Here is a 16,021-nt window from a genome sequence, read left to right on the forward strand (position 1 = left end):
TCAGTGTGGAGAGTTTGACCCCAACAATTCAATTATTCCTATTTATATTTTTAATTGACAACGTCGCGCTAATAAGTTAAAGACAGGGTCCCACCAGGCATGCCAAAAAAAATGTTATGGTTCGATTTACAATTTCTGTCATGTGACAACTACGAGCATACTGGAATTGAATGTGCGGCTCAATTCAAACCAAACAACTATGACCCCAAGCACTAAGATAGGTAGATACAAAGTATGTGATTGATATCAGAATAAGATCGGTCGCCTTATTCAATCTCTCGCATAGTATGTTAAAATGATTAAGCGATAGTCAAAGGGTAGGGTTCATCCTCTAATAATGCGTTACACCTTTGCCTTCCATACGAAAAATACATTTTCAATACAAGTGAAGGAACAAGAAAAGAATTCTTACAGTCAGCTATGAAGAACAACTGCAAAACACATTCCTTGATAGAGAACTCTGATTGATGCTCGGACTAAATACAACATATGTGCGTATATCCAAAGTATAGCTAAAGCTAACAACTACTTGATTAATGCTATGAATTACATTAAGGAATGTAAATAATAGGTAAAAATAAAAGATTACACTTTGATTGGAAATTGACCAGTGGAATTATACTGGGGAATGTAAATAGGAAATAATCGAAAGGATAATTAAAAGAGAGATTTAGTTTGATTGGGTTGGTACGGGACAATTTACTTTCTGAAATCATTTTCTATTTATAGCCTTAACCCCGCTCATCTATATGCTTTCCACATTCTAACCGTTGATGTAACCGTTTATCACGACTTAAGTCTCTTGGCTTCTAAACTTGTCAAATGTCTTGTAACTATTTCCACACAATCACTCTTCACTTGACCACTTAATGAATGACGTAGCATTGCTCGATGTACTCCAGCTGTATTACCATAAAATCCTCTACGCATATCCCAAAGATATCCAAATACACCACGCAAATCCATCCAAATTACACGTAATTTAATGTAGCATTTTTTCGGCCAATGCATTATAAATTTAGGAAATCAGAACTATGAAAAGGATTTTATGCATCATGGTCATTATCCAACGTTAAAATCAGATTAATCCATTGGCTTCATTTAGTAGGCCAGCTCACTACAAGAAAATGGGCCATAGCCGACCGATGGGGCTACCATTTACCGGTGGCCAGTTTTAACGGCTGCAGGCAAAGGGTATATATATATATATATATAACAAAGCCCTAGTTAACCTCTATCAAACGGCGCCGACTCTCTCCCTCTCTTCTTGCTCTCGCTCTCCCTCCCTCTCTCGACCTCTCCCTCTCGTGCGCTCTCCCTCTCCCTCTCCCTCTCCCTCCCTCTCTCTGCCTCTCCCTCTCCTTCTCCCTTTCCCTCTCTGCTCGCTCTACCTCTCACTCTCCCTCTCCCTCTCACTCTCTCTATCCCTATCTCTCTCTCTCTCAAAACCCTAGTCCTCTCTCTCTATCTCCTCGGCCCTTTGCTGCAGTTCGGCTTTCTGCTGCTCGTGAATCTCAGATTCTCAGGTATGATGTATAAGGCTTTTCCCCTTCTTGCTGTTGCTCTCTCTCTCTCTCTCTCCTTATCTATTCATATCAATTTGGGCATTTTTTTGGCATTTTTTAATCCTTTAAGTAACATTGTGCAATGATTCGTGTATTGGAAATTTTTGAGTTTCGAATCCCTAATTAGGGATTCATAGTGTCAATTCCCTAATTATGGATTATTGATTAAAAACCTGTGGTATCCCTTGTTGTTTTTTTTTCTTTTTTAAACCAAGGGTATTGTGCAACATTTATTATGATGTTTTGATTGATCTCATGCCTTTATCTTCACCTAGAATCGGATCATCTAGGATTGTGGCATGCTTCACTTTCAATATTTCACAGCTGCAAATAGCTGCAATCAATACCCTATTTTCAGTGGAATCCATACTCTGTTTTTGGTAACCAAGCTGTTAATCAATGTATGATTGCTGGTCCCTGTACGTTAGATACACTGGTTCTAACCACCTTTTATTATTATTCACCGTCAGCCCTTAATCGCTGTTTGTAATCGATAATGATTCCAGTGCTTGATGTTGTTGGGTAGCAATGCATAGATTGTTTTTGACAGCTTTGTATTTGGTGTTAGCGCATTGATTACTTGCTTGTCATGGGCTATTTGTTTTGGTTGTAACATGATTGGTTGTATGGATTTTTTTTTTGGCATTATAGATACATGTTAGTGCATCAATCATTGATATCTTATGGGCCAAAGACCATCTCTAGACACTAGGCTTGTGACGTACATGAATCCACTTTGGACCCTTTACTAGTTTTGCAAACAAACATCATGTAAAGAATTAACTAGTAAAGAGTAGTCTGCCCCACCTGACTCCTTTGTTTTGTGATTCGGGTGTGAGCAGCTATAATGGATAATCCCCTCCCGAGCTGTCTTTTGTATGATTCTTGCTAAGGCCAGTCCACTCATCAGGTAGGCTAGTGCATCAGTGTGAGAAGAATTAACTAAATTTAAAAGCAGACATGTGAAGAATGCTCGATGCATGTGTGGCCCACCTGATGTGCATTTCCCTTTTGGTATTTCTGCTCATGTATGTTTGGATTGACGCCTTTATTAACCCTTGCTTGTGATGTTTTCATCAGGAGCTACTTCCATGCTCGGAGAGCCTAGTGCTTCAATAGGCAATTCTGGGAAGACCCAACTTGCATACAGATGATCTGAGCATTCTCTTGTACAGACCAAGTTGATATCACTGACAATAGCTACATAGGAAAAGGCATGTACATATGCTAGGAGCCAATCATAGCCTCTTTGAGGTTGAATGATTGTGAAACTATAAAACTAGCTACATAGTTTTTCATTTTGTCGTTATTGTCTTGCCTACACTTCTGTTTTATCCATTTGGGTTTTAAGCAAAAACTTTAATACCATCAGGAAGAAGCTAAAGATAAAGAAGAAGAGGAATACGAAGAAAAATCTGAAGAAGAAACTGAGGTCAGTGGAATGTCTCTTTGATTATTGCTTCTTTTGTGTTTTTCTTTGTCTCTTCTTACTTTGGGAATCTTATGTTACAACCTGACAATTTCATTTTGCACCACTTAGCTGTCATTATCTGTACTCACTTCCTTCTTTTATGTAACTGGGCCTGATGTTTGGCTGAAAAAGAAAGGCATGCAGGGTGTTATTGAGATCGAAAATCCTAATTTGGTAAAACCAAAGAATTTGAAAGCTAGAGACGTTGATGTAAGTTAGATATATCCTCCTAATTGTTGTACCGTGGGAAAAGTTTAGCATTTTGACATCTAGAAGCTTATTAGATAGTATGAAATTTATCATTTAATGATTCTGCCAGAATTTTCTGAATGCATTGGCTAAATTTAATAATGTGTGGTGTCACACCCTAAATCTATAAATCAGATTCACAGGAATCCTAATCACCGAATCTGGTGCCGACAGCCTCCGTAGTACCCAATTATCGGCTCCTAGCATCCATACGACAAATTCCGATCCTGGGATCCTACAAGGAGGATTTTTCAATGTATATTTAACTCGTAATAAGCATAACCACAAGTATACTCAAATCACAAAGGCAACATCATCATCACATATCCACTAATATAAACATTTGAATACAGTGCTGTAAGGGAAATACATATGACAAAATTAAAGCTCCAGAGGTTCGATGCATGCTCCAAGCTCAATGCTGCTGCAACCTAACACCACCTGCACGCATCTATCATGCATAAGCTTATAGAAAACTTAGTGGGTGGTGAAAGTGTGTGCATAGGGTAAGTGCCAAGTAAGCAATATCAGAGTAATCAGAGTGAGCAGAAATACTGACAAGGTCATGAATTATACGATATCAGAGTAAGCAGAAATACTGACGAGTCCATAAAGATATCATCAACCTCATCCAGGATATACGAAGAAAAGACATAGCAATCTAATGTCATATACTGAGAAAGTAATGTAAATCGACTATGTAATGCGGAAACATAATGAACCAGATGTCAGATATGGAGGATGCAATACAATATATAATTCGGAAGAGTTATGAATACCATGCAGAAACATAGCAACCCAAAATGCCATATGTCGAGGATGTAATGCAATATGCGGTACGAATGAAATGACCAAGCTGGAGTGAAGTCAGGATGATAGTACGTAGTATCACAGGCTATGAGGTCCATCACAAGGGAATTCTATCCAAACCAGTCTCATACCTAAATTTGGATAGTCAGACTTAATGTGGTAAACTCCTGATCTCAGATTAGTCGTACGCCCAACTGTAATCCTTGTCATTACGAAGGTACACAACAATTAGTTGTGCACCACCAACCCGAGTGGATAGTGAATGAATGAATGAATGAATATGCAACTCCTACTCGATAAGTCCACATATCAGTACGGTTTCTCTCTGGGATCATCACTAGGGTCTAGGACACTCTACATGCAAATCGTCGTCTACTGACGCGCGACCATGTAAGTGGAAGAGACCTCACCATCCGCCTAAATATTAGTCAGCCAATATCGACCCGGCACATCGATAGTGGACCCATTCACGAGCTGGTCAAACTCAGCCTAGCTATGCCCCCTACCCTCAGGCGGGTAAGGCCACACCCCCTCACAACCGACCACGACACAGTGGGAGACGCGGCCTCCTTGTATTCGGCCCTCATGTGCTCATATATATTCACTCGGTCTCGACGTTGGGACGTCTCCTAGCCACGGAGGTTTAGGAATTTTCACCCAGGGACATCTATGATGCCTATATGCTAAAACAGATTTTTGGTGTCCCATCTGGCCATCCACGATATGCTTGTGGAGGCTACGGCCCTGATGTCGCTAAGGCACACAATGCAAGATGCATGAGTCATACAATCCAGTCATGCATCAATCCTGCGCATACCGTGCGCTCATGTGAGACAATCTCCGCCTGTCAGGGAGTCTCATAACCACCTGCCCAGTGACATATGCAATGGTCAACCATATCTCATAACAAACATGCAGATGATACGTATGGGCATGTATCATGATGCTATGCTGTCACATACTCATAACCGGTATCAATAACCGGTATCGACAATCGCCTCAACAATGTGGACATTTAACTAGCATTGCCCCCAAGGAATGACCCACATAGAGCCTAATATATAGTGGGCCTATAGTCTCACACAAGAGCCAAATATACAACACAATGGGCCTCACTCAAGAGCTTAATACACATCACGATGAGCCTTTCACATGGGATTAACATATGTTACAATGGGCTTCATCGCCTGTCCCTCAATGCATTACAAAGGGCCTCATACATAAGCCTCATATACATCACATTGGGCCTTAAACACGGGCTGAATACACATCACAACGGGCCTCAAATACTGGCCGCATATACATCATATTGGGCCTCAACAATCGGCATCGATAATCGGAATCGGCGATCGGCCACAACAATCGGAACGATCAACAATCGGCCTCAATGATCAAAATCGACAATCAGCCACAACAATCGAAATCGATCGATAATCAACCTCGATAATCGATATCGGTAATCAGCCAAACAATCGGAATCGATCGATAATCGGCCTCGATGATCGGAACCTGCAATTAGCCACAACAATCGGAATCGATCGATAATCGGCCTCGATAATCGAAATTGGCAATCGGCCATGATAATCGGAATCGATTAATAATCGGCCTCGATAATCGGAATCGGCAATCGGCCACAACAAACGGAATCGATCGATAATCAGGCTCGATAATCGGTATCGGCAATTGGCCACAACAATCGAAATCGATCAATAATCAGCCTCAATAATCGGAATCAGAATCGGCAATCGGTCATGATAATCGGAATCGATCAATAATCGGCATCGATGATCGGATCGACAATCGGCCACGACAATCGGAATCGATCGATAATCGGCCTCGATAATCGGTATCTGCAATCGGCCACAACAATCGAAATCTATCAATAATCGGCCTCGATTATTGGAACCTGCAATCGGCCACAACAATCAGAATCGATCGATGATCAATCTCGATAATCAGAATCGGCAATCAGCCATGACAATCGGAATCGATTAATAATCGGCCTCGATGATCGGAATCGGCCTCAACAATCGGTCTCAATAATCAGAATCGATAATCGGAATTAACAATCGGAATCGGCCTCAACAATTTGGCCTAGCAAAGGGCCTAAGGGAAGGTCACAATGAGGACTTTCAACCATCATTGCCTATTAATGTGGACATTTAACTAACATTTCTCCCAAGGAGTGGCCCACATATAGCCAAAAATATAGTGGGCCCATGACCTCACACAAGGGCCTAATACACATCACCATGGGCCTCACCAAATAGGTCACATACACATCATACTGAGGCTACCAAATGGGTCACAAATATATCACATTGGGCCGCACGTACGGACCTCTCATACATCGCATCGGGCCTCATCCCATGGCCTCAAATACATCACAATGGGCCTCATATCTGGGCCGCATACACATCACTATGGGCCCCATACACGGGCCGCATATACATTACAATGGGCCTTGGCACATGGGCCATAAATACATCACGTCGGGCCTCATATACATCAAGTGGGCTGCATCAATGGGCCGCACCAATGGGCCTCATAAACATCAAGTGGGCCACATCAATGGGCCGCACCAATGGGCCTCATATACATCAAGTGGGCCACATCAATGAGCCTCATAAACATTAAGTGGGCCACATCAACGGGCCTAACATATATGACAATGGGCCGCTCAATGGGCCGCACCAATGAGTCTCATAAACATTAATTGGGCCACATCAATGGGCCACACCAATGGGCCATGAAATAAATACATCACGGTGGCCCTCGGAGCTTGCTAATGTGGTACCACAGATACATAGTTGGGGTGAGGTACACCAGACAATCCAATCCCCACCGTCGAAGATCTGGATGGTGTGGATATACAACATATCATCAAGGTTGGCCCCATGGGGGTGGACAGTGTGCAGATGCAACACATACATTTAACGGGGTCCATAGAGACGGTGCAGATACAACACTGCATCATGGTGGTGCACATGTCCAGCCACTGGACAGTGTGGTGAAAAATACATACATTAAGGTGGACCCCACACACGTTGCCAAGGTGGGCTCCGCATAACCTGCCACATCAACAGCTACAGGGCTGGTGTGTGGTACACCAGCCAAACCAATCCAATCACAAGTGGGTCCCACGGAACCATCCAGGCACGGACGGCCTGGAACACAAAACATATATCACGATGTGGTCCACGTCCATGGACTGGACAGAGTGGATAAAACATTTATATCATGGTGGACCCACGCCCATCAGCTAGATGAACAGATGGACGGTGTGTGTAGCACATATATCACCGTGGGGTCCACGGTCCTGGACAAGGACGGAGTGGATATAGAACAAATACATCGTGGTAGGCATACCCATCCAGCAAACATGGTGAATGGCATGGCTGAAATCACATACATCAGGTGTGCTCCATGGTGCACCGTCCAGGGACAGCCGGCTTGGATATACATTGCATAAATCAAGGTGGGTCCCACCTACCCACACGTATCACACGTGTGGGGTGGGCCCACTCCATCAACGGATGGACGGCGGGATACAAAACATGCAACATGGTGGCCCACAGCACACCGTCCATACGGACGGTGTGAACAAATACATCACGGTGGTTCCTTAATTAGCACCGTCCAGATTTCTCTGGACGGTGGGGATCTTGGGATGGCACGTGGATCATGGTGGGTCCCACGTGGGGCCCTACTTTCATGTGTATAACTATATTATATATAATATAATATAATATATATAAATTACAAAAAAAAAAAACCAACGTCCAGACCCTTAGATGTTCTGGACGGTGCAGATTCTGGCGTAAATATCATGGTGGGTCCACACGTGTGGCCCACCTCTCATGCATATATACTACGTTTTATATATATATATATATATAATATAACCTGCCAACGTCCAGGCCTGGACGGACGGCCTGGACATTGTACACGTCCAACGAGTGGGGCCCATGGGACTCTGTCAACAGCAGCAGGTGCTGCTGGCCGTCTAGCAGATGGACGGCCCAGCTGCAACAAGGCCATGAGGTGGGTCCACATGTGTGGGACCCACCAGCAGAGTTAGATCAAGCAAATATTTGTGTTTTTCCTTCATCCAGGAGTGCTGGAGGCTGGATGTGCCAGCCCCAGCAGCTGGGCCCCAATCAGATTGGGCTCACTGATGGACGGTCTGGCCTGATAAGACACAAACATCAAGGTGGGGTCCGCACATCCCACCTGATGGACGGCTGTCCACCCGAGATTTGAAGCTACTTCATTGGATGGACAGTGTGGATACACACGTCGATACACGCTGAAATCGTGGCGGGTCATCATGGCTGTGAAGCGTGGATCAAGTGGGCCGCACACCAACACACAAAGAGAGAGAGAAAGAGAGAGAAAAATCGGATGGTGGAGGGATCCCGCCACTATGGGCCCCTCTTTATAATGCATACATCAAGATGGGTCTCACCATATGTGGGTCCTCTAATCATCAAAATCAAGCAAAATTACCAACAAACAATGAAGATTCACCCACCGTTTTCGCTTCTTCTAGACTCCTTAGATCCAAAGCTCCAACTTTAATGGAGGAAGATAAGGATTGGATGGCTAAGATGGTGGAGATGGGAGGTAGGCAGGTGGGCCACACACAAAGCGTCTCTCCCATGGATGTTGGGTTGCTTGGGAAAATGAGAGAGAGATGAGAGAGAGGTGTGATGTAAGGAGAGAGAGGGATGGTGAGTGATGGTTGAGTGAGGGATGGGTGATGGGGAGAGTTGACTTTGGAGATGGGTTGTCACGCCCCAAACTCGGAAACCGGGCTCACAAAATTCCCGATCACCGAATCCGGCACCGACAGCCTCCGTAGAACCCCATTCTCGGCTCCCAGCGCCCATTCGCCAGGTTCCGATCCTGGGATGCTACAAGGAGGATTTTCAACATCAGTTTGATTCGTAATAAGCATAACTAAAGGCATAACCCACAACAACAACCAAAAACTCCATCACATTTCCACTATAATCAAAAACTTTATAAGTACAATGAGCATAAGGGAAATACAATGATGATAGACCAAAAGCTCCAAAAAGATCAGCCACGCGTCCAAGCCTCAGCGTGCATAAGCTTATAGAAAGCTTAGAGGGTGGTGAAAGTGTATGCTTAAGGTGATAATGTAGCTATACAGTATCAGAGTAATGCGGAACATGCTGATGAATGCCAAGAATACCATAGCCGTACCAAGGCCATGCGGTGCAAAGAATGATGTCGGCCATACCAAGGCCATGCAATGCGAAATGCAACTCAAGCATGCAAATCCTCATCTAAGTCCACATATCAATACGGCTCAAAATCTGGAATATCACCGGGGTCTAGTACACTCCAAGCCAGATTGCCGCCCCATCGCGCGCAATAAGGTGAGTGGAAAAGACCTCACTATCCGCCTGCCAAAATCGGGCTCGGCTCGTCAATAGCAGACCCATTCCTCGAGTTAGTCAGACTCAGCTGCATTGCCCCTACTCCCGGGCGGGTAAGGCCGCACCCCCTTCCAACCGACCACGAACAGTGAAACTGATATACAACCCTCATGCGCCATGCATCCACTCGGTCTAGGCGTTGGAGCAACCTCCCGGTACCATAAGGGTTTAGGGACTTTTACCCGGGGATATCTATCGCACCCCATGTAGAAAAGATTTTATCCAATCCCGCCAACCACGATACGCCTGTAGGCCATGACCCGATGTCGCTAGGGCGTACAGAACTCACTCACCCAATGCGAATGCATGAATCACACTATCCGGTCATGCAAGAAATCCTGCGTGTATCGTGCGCTCATGTAGGGCAACACCCCGTGTACGGGACAAACAATCTGCCCGAAGGCATATGCTATGATTAGTCATTTCTCATATCAAGCATACGTATGATGCATATGATCATGAATCATGAAACTAAACAGGTTATATAGGATGGATGATAATCATAACAAAGATGGGCCTAGACGGCCTACACATCAGACACACGAGCCTAACAATGGGCCTTAGGGAAAGTCATAATGCGGACATTTAACCACACTATACCTGCAATGTGGACGTCAAACCACCATTGCTCCCAAGGCATAGCCCTGACGTAAACATCATTACATAAATCATGTTGGGACTGCACATTGCAATGAACCTTGGTACATCCCATTGGCTTTAAATACATCAAATGGGCCAAATCACATGGGCCTTATATTCATTAAGTGGGCCACATCAATGGGCCGCACCAATGGGCCTTATGTTCATTGCAATGGACTATAACCCGTGGGCCTTAGAGTGCATCAAATGGGCCTAATCATATGGGCCTTATATTCATCAAGTGGGCCACATCATTGGGCCACACCAATGGGCCCTATGTGCATTGCAATGGGCCTTAACCCGTGGGCCTTAGAATGCATCAAATGGGCCTACTCACATGGGCCTTATATATCAAATGGCCACATCATTGGGCCACACCAATGGGCCCTATGTGCATTGCAATGGGCCTTAACCCATGGGCCTTAGAATGCATCAATGGGCCTCGACCCATTGGCCCCTAATGCATTAAATGGGTCCGGACCCATGGACCTTGCATATACATCAAAGTGGGCCTCAATCCTGGCCCATAAGTGAACTGAAATGGGCCTTCCCCCACCTTTATATTATATATGATATACTATATAATATGTATACATTACATATAACATTATATATAATATAATATTATATATATGTATATATATATATATATATAAATACACACACGCATGCACCGCACACGCACGCACCACACACGCACGCACACGAGGCCCACCGTCCCTGGACGGTGGGGATAAAACACTTACATCACCCTGCCGTCGCCTGGACGGTGGCCATATAACACATACCTCACGGGGGCTCCATGTGGGGCCCACCCTAAAGTTTATATTCCATCCCACCCGTTGATAGGGCCGTAGGCCTAGATGAAGGGTGGACACAAATTTCCACCCTGATCCAAAACTCCCGTGGGCCCAAAAAGAGTTTCAAAGATCGAGGTTTAATCCCACTGTTCTTTGATGTGAGCCACCCGAGTCTTGGATCAAGCTGATTGGGGTGGGCCCACGTCAGGGGTGGCCCACCCTATGAACGGTTTAGATAGTATATAAACATCAAGGTGGGGCCCACGGCTACAGCCGTGAGTTGATCTTTAGGGAGCAAAAATCAAATTGGATGATGGGTTAGCTGTTGCAATAGCTGTGATGGATCATGAAGCCTTTTTTTTTAAAAAAAATTTACTACAGAATGACAGGTGGGGCCCACGTCTGTTAATCCACTCCGTCTAATGGCCATCCATGGCTCTAGACAAGCAAAACAAGCCCAATATTGGGCCTGTTTCGGTGTATAGAAGCAATATGGGACATTTCAATGGTAAACTCACTGTTTGCCATGTTATGGCCCGCCTGAAAATCTGATCGGTCCCATCTTTGGACTCAACCCCTAAAAATGGCTTGGGAAAGGAATGGATGGTGTGGATTTAATACACACATCAAGGTGGGGCCTACATAAGTGGACCACCCCAAACCTTTGGAAAAAGGCTGATATTTGTGTCTTTCCAGCAACGTCCAGCGTCCCTGGACGCTGGACTTTCTATATTGGTTGGAGGTGGGCCTTGCTTAGGTGGGCCACCAAGTGATGAGGGCATGGTACTACATATATAAGGTGGGCCCCACTTATAAATGGGCCGAATAGAATACCTACTTCTTGGTGGGTCCATTCAAGTGGGCCACATAACCTCATCATCATAACACAAAGAAAAATAGAAATAAAAAAAGAAAAAGAAGAAAAAGGGAGAGAGATAGAGAGTGAGGCCCGCGTGATGGAGGGACCCCGGCACTATGGGCCCTCCCTTGCACTAAATCATACATCAAGTGGGTCCCATTTCATGTGGCCCATTAAAATTAAATTCAATGGTGGAGATCCCATCTCCACTAAATTAAACGGTCTAGATGACCCTAAATATGCAAGAAAACAAACATCATGATGGGGTCCATGGAGAATGGCCCCATCATGGAATGATCATGGTGATCCAAGTGGGCCATCGGCCACATCTTAGGGTCCAAAGTGAGATCCAACCATTGATCGGTTGGCCTCACTTGGCCCATCTTAAAAATATCAAAATCTACCCTATCAAGGCACCCACCACTTGATCTTCTTGCTCCCTTGGCTTCCTTAGCTCCTTGGGCTTCTCTTTGATGGAGGAAGATGAGAAATGGATGGTTGAGATGAGAGATGAAGGGGTAGGAAAGGTGGGCCTCACAAATGCAATTTTCTCACCATGGGGGACTCATACGTATGGGACTTGCTTATGGGAGAGTAAGGAATGAGAGAGAGACTTGTAAGGGAGAGAGAGAGAGGGAGTGATGGGTGATGGAGTGATGGATGGGAGAGAGGGATGGGAGTGTAAGAACTTTTGACTTTTTTGGCTAAAGGTGTAAGAAAGGGTATGGGTGGTGTAAGAGCTTTTTTGACTTTGGGGGTTGCTTGGGAAAGGGTGAAAGTTGATGTGTACTTGACATGATGGGATTGATTGATTGATGTGACACCTTGTAGAGATTCTCTCGGGATTCGCACGCACGGCGTTTCCTCGCACCGAACGCTGGCCCACAACTCCCAACCAGGGTATCGCCTCGGCGCGCAAGTCGCGGCATCGGAACCGCGGCGACGACGCGGTCGCTAAGGTATAAGTCCTGGGTTGAGTCGACTCGGGTTGACGGTACGAGAATCCTGTCGCGCCAAATACCGGTTAAGGGTCGAAGGTTGCCGGAATTTGGCCGGAAGACCGCGGAAGCCTATGGGACAGCTAGGATACGGGGCTTACATGGGTAGTTGTACTTGGGGATGGGTGTGAGTGATGGGAGTGATGTGTACTTGATTGATGGGATTGATGTGATGTGTCATAGAGATTCTCTCAATTTTTACAACGCGCGACGTTTTCCTCGAACTGAACGCAGGCCCACATCTCCTGGCCCAGGTATCGCCTCGGCCCGTAATACGCTGCATCGGAACCGCGGCGACGGCGCGGTCGCAAGGGTACAAGTTTCAAGTCGATCTGACTCTAGAATACTGGACACGACTCAGGATCGCGCGCAAACGCTGATAACAGATCGCGGGTCGCCAGAATTAGATCGGGAGGACCGCGGAAACTTATGGAACAGTACGGGCTAGGATACGGGCCTCACATGTGGTGTTGAATATGTCTCTAGAGAAAGCTTTCTTCCTCTCATGTGGAATGTCTGAATAGATTATTGCTACTCATAATATCTATATTATATTCTACTTATGATTATATCACAAGGAATGGAAGTTTCCTCACCTCAAAATTTTCTTCAGTCAATAACACCAAGTCCACAAGCACCTTAAAATAATTGCTCACAGACAGCTAACTTTTTCCATGTGATTACCAATGAGTCATGTTAAATCATAAGGTTACATACATGTATGTTTATTCCACTAACAATGGGGAAATTATACATAGAGAGATGGGATGTCTAGGGAGAAATTTTTGGAGATCAGTTAAGAGATACAATTTTAATTTTAATTTTTTTGAAAAGAAAAAAAAAAGGAAAAAGAAAAGAAATGTCTTATTCTAAAAGATTACCTTATTCACTTACCATAACCAATCAAAAATATAACTTTGGGTCCATATCATAAATAGTTAACATGAAAGATATGTGTATATGTATGTGTGTGTTATATGTGGTTTTTCTTCATTTTGGTTATTATTCCTTTGAATTTTTGAGCTTTGTGATGATTTTGTGGTTTTTAGAGTGATGAATGTTTTTTCTAACACATCTCAGGTACCTTCATAATCAGGTTATGGTTTTTTTCCCCAGTTTCTTGTTTTTACGCGGGCATTTTTTTTATCTTTTGGGCTCCCCCATTTACTGTGTTGTGGGGATTAGAAGAGAGAGTGAACTCACTATTTTGGATATCTTGTGAGATGGTGGTTGCTTAGAGTTTAGCTTATGGTACTTGTGATGTTTTGAAGAACTGGTTGTTGAAAGATATGAGATTGGCAATTTACTATAGCAGTTTGCTACCTCATCTATGACCATGCCTTTGAATGTTAGAGCTGTAGATGCTTTAGATGCTTTGGAGTCTGTGGTTTTAATATTACATGTTTGGTAATGAGTGGATGAGGAGCTGCAAAGGGGCACTATCACTTATTAAGGCTTTGCAGGGAAAGCTTGGGGGACTATAACTTTGGTGCTGCAAGTCAGGCTTGTTGAATTTTATTCTTTCACTATTTGTTTAATCTTACAGTTACTATTGGTTATGCTTGTAGATGTATGGAATACTTGATGATCATTGGTTATGTTGTTCTTGGCTTGTCTTGTTGCCCATGATTGTCTATGTTTTCATGCCACTATATAAGTTCCGTGCCGTCCATTCCTTTCCATGATATGATTGGTCAACTGGTGGCACTTTTCAACTGGTCCTCTAGCAGTGATTTTTCACTACACATTTTCTTGTTTTCAGAAATAAATTTCGGTCAATATTTGATTCTTTCACCGTTTCTATCTTGAGTTCTAATCTATAAAGAATTTCTGCCCTGTCCCTGAAGTGCGGCCGTCACAGCCTGCAGCATCTGCTGTAACTGAGAAGCACTCACGGATACGGTCGGATCCGCACCGGTCTCTGGTGGAAGAGCAGCATCCTCAGGATGTGCAGTATGAACCTCTGGTAGAGGAGCGGTGGTAGTGCGGGAGCCGCAGTTGGTGGAGCGAGTCTCAGGTGGTGGTGCGGAGTCGATCGGGTCACTCTCGCGCGCCATGTCCTACAGAAAGAGCGAAGGTGCCTAATCAACTTTGAAAACTCTCGAAGGCACGCTCGTTATGGGTCGGTAATAAAAGATCGCTAGGCTATCCTAACTTAGGACTTAAATCATTCATAAGACATGTAATGTTGTTTTTGGTTATTCCCGAGTTATCCAACAACTGCCACGCCCCAAACTCGGAAACCGGGCTCACAAAATTTCCGATCGCCGAATCCGGGCGACCTCCGTAGAACCCCATTCTCGGCTCCCGCCCCCGGTTCTGATCCCGGGATGCTACAAGGAGGATTTTCAACATCAGTTTGATTCATAATAAGCATAACCAAAGGCATAACCCACAAACAACAACCAAAAACTCCATCACATTTCCACTATAATCAAAAACTTTACAAGTGCAATGAGCATAAGGGAAAATACAATGAAGATGAACAAAACTCCAAAAATGATCTGCCACGGGCCTAAGCCTCAGCGCTGCTGCGATCCAACGTCACCTGCACGCAACAGTTGTGCTTAGAGGGTGGATCAAGTGTATGCTCAATGTGTTAAAGTAGCTATGCAGTTTAAGAGTAATGCGGTTCATGCTGATGAATGTCAAAAATACCATTAACCGTACCAAGGCCATGCGGTGTAAAGAATGATGTCGGCCATACCAAGGCCATGCAATGCGAAATGCAACTCAAGCATGCAAATCCTCATCTAAGTCCACATATCAATACAGCTCAAAATCTGGAATATCACCGGGGTCTAGTACACTCCAAGCCAGATTGCCGCCCCATCGCGCGCAATAAGGTGAGTGGAAAAGACTTCACTATCCGCCTGCCAAAATCGTGCTCGGCTCGTCAATAGCGGACCCATTCCTCGAGCTGGTCAGACTCAGCCTAGCATTAACCCCTACTCTCGGGCGGGTAAGGCCGCACCCCCTTCCAACCGACCACGACACAGTGAAAAGCGCAACCGTCTGGTAATCGGTACTCAGCGCTCATGCATCCACTCGGTCTAGACGTTGGAGCAACCTCCTGGTACCATAAGGGTTTAGGGACTTTCACCCAGGGATATCTATCGCACCCCATGTAGAATGGTATTTTCGGTATCCAATCCTGCCAAC

General features: G+C 44.6%; 1 long non-coding RNA gene across 3 annotated transcripts in view; it reads left to right on the top strand.

Moving 5' to 3' along the window:
* The first annotated feature begins 1,740 nt into the window (after positions 1–1,740).
* Positions 1,741–16,021, top strand: part of LOC131253343 (uncharacterized) — a 52,410-nt gene continuing 38,129 nt past the window's right edge. The window contains exons 1-2 of one of the 3 annotated variants that reach the window (XR_009175095.1): positions 1,741–2,475; positions 2,646–3,246. This is a non-coding gene — a long non-coding RNA (uncharacterized LOC131253343). The other 2 variants (XR_009175096.1, XR_009175094.1) reach the window with 2 other exon arrangements.

The sequence above is a fragment of the Magnolia sinica genome, chromosome 8, assembly GCF_029962835.1.
Source record: "Magnolia sinica isolate HGM2019 chromosome 8, MsV1, whole genome shotgun sequence".
NCBI classification, from domain to species: domain Eukaryota; kingdom Viridiplantae; phylum Streptophyta; class Magnoliopsida; order Magnoliales; family Magnoliaceae; genus Magnolia; species Magnolia sinica.